We start from the raw sequence: 2,391 nt of genomic DNA, 5'->3' as shown, positions 1-2,391 counted from the left end.
TGTTACTATTCTTACTGTAAAATAACGCAAAAGTGATCAAATTGTTATTAAGATTTTGTTTTATATAACACTTACCGCTCGTTTTCCTCGAGATAAAGCAGCCACTTCAAAATGATTATAAAATCTGTGACAGATGAAGAATGTGGTTTAAATAATTCGTAATCGCCTGCCTTAAATACTGTAGGGATTTGCTAATGTATTTCATGGCCCTCGTTTGAATAGATAACAACGATCATGTATATCGACCAAAATTTGTATATTCCTGCCCACGATCATGTATTTTGTATTAAACCGTATATTACACGAGCGCTCTGTGGCGAACTCGGCCGGGGGGGGGGGGGGGCTCTATTATACCCGCTATATCAGTTGAGAAATATATTGAACTGATCAGGCCCCAATACTCTCGCTCTGACAAACATTAAAATAATTATATGCAGAATATCGGTATGTCTCCCTCTTGCCGAAAATGTCAGCACCATATATATTTTGCAAGTAATGTAATGGGTATAGTAACACACACACGCACACACAAACACACTTTTGGGGGGGGGCGCCGGAAATATGCCCCCCCCCATTTCCAAAAAATTAAAAAGTATTTTATGTTTGTGTCTTTCCCCCTCAGATGTGTTGTATGTTTTATTTAAAACAAAATTTTATATAAAAAAATTTAGTTTGTAGATATTTTGATGGGGTATTTATGTTTCCATAGTGTTATCTAAAGGGTTGTTCGTCCGAGTCTGGTTTCCCTCACCTTGCTCGAAGTTCCTTCCCTTGAAATATTTTGTGACCTTTGCTATATGTCGCCTAGGTCTCAGTGTTTGCTATATGTAATGGTGCTATATTGTATGTATGCTATATTTTCTTTATGTTTGAGACAGCAAGTATAGATCAACTATCTTTCCCAGTTGTATTTCTTCCTTTATGATGTTATATTGTATCTTTTAATTTGTTTTATGGTTTTCTAATTTTGACGATGGAATGGTGTACTATTTAGATTTTGTTTAAAAAAAAAATAATTTCTCATTTTATTATTCGAGTGATAATATGATCGTTCCTCATAATAGGTTTTAAAGATGTTGATAGGTAGGTTACGCTCGATCCAAGGTTCACGCTTCTTTATTCTTTGTGTTTCTCCTGGGTCGCATTAGGCTTCCTTCATTTAGTTTATCTGATTATGCTTTATTGAAAGATCCAAACGTATGTATGAGACCACATTATTGTGCAGTGGTCAACCATGCAGTGCGGGAGCTGTATGGATTTTAAGATATAGAAGTTAGTAGGGTTTTAAACTAAGTGTTATACAGTATGTATTTGTGTCTTTGTTTTGTCTGTTTATGTTCTACATGGCGTGTTTTCAAAGACTTTTGATGGGCCTGTCCACTTCGCTTAGCGCCATGTGACTTAGCCCCATGATGTCATCGCTATTTACTTCCCCCTTATATTTTCCCTGTATCCCTTACTATATATGTCTTTAGAATTTTTTTTTCATAGAAAGAAAAAAAAAATAAATTACAAAATTCTTTTATTATTTTCTTTCTTCCTTTCTTCCCTTTTCTCTTTTAAAAAAAAAGTTATATGGGTTTCTTTGAAATATTTGAAATATAATTTGAAATTTTCTTTAAAATATGGCTGTTGTGGGGTGCGAGGAGGGGGTATGGGTATGGCATCAGCTCGCAATTGCGCTACGCGACCCTTCGGTCTGTCATACCTATTCCTCTCTCCCCCAATTCCAACATAAATTGCGTTATATCAGCCTGACGGTAAGTATCTGTTCGTCGTAAGACGTACTGAGTTCGTATTGTGGTTAATATTCTTATTTTTACGGCGTATCCTATTTAAAAATCTTTATCACCTGTTCACAGGATATCATCGTAGTTACTATATAGTCTATACATTTTTAGAACGATTTTGTTTTCGTAGTCTACATCTATGAATAAAATGTTATTTTTGTTATACTTATATTTTTTTTGCAAATTTCCATTATTAACTTTATCCTATTATGTTTAGTTTTTTTACATTGGGCAATCGTATGTAGTTTGGTGAAGTTCGCTGTTTTACATAAAGGGCATTTCGGCATTATCCTGAGCATACGACGTTTGATTGCTTCTTCGTCTGTTAGCCAGGTGTTGTGCAGGTATTTAAAAAATTATACTTTGTGTTTGACAGATCTTATTTTCACCAATTTTTCCAAGTGTTTGTCCAATTTACCCCCCAGTTGTCCTGCTCTAATCTACATTTTATATTTTTGGTTACCTCCTCTCTAATCCAAGCGTCACTTTTACTTATTTCTATTTTCCATAAATCTGTTTTGTCTCTATATTTTAAAATTAGTTCTCTTATATATTTAAATTTGCGTGGCACTTCAATTTTTTATATTAATTTGTTATTTTT

Source organism: Sinohyriopsis cumingii, unplaced genomic scaffold (genome assembly GCF_028554795.1).
Source record: "Sinohyriopsis cumingii isolate HCF-2022 unplaced genomic scaffold, ASM2855479v2 utg002043l, whole genome shotgun sequence".
Classification (NCBI taxonomy): domain Eukaryota; kingdom Metazoa; phylum Mollusca; class Bivalvia; order Unionida; family Unionidae; genus Sinohyriopsis; species Sinohyriopsis cumingii.
Note: the sequence above shows the minus strand (reverse complement) of the source record.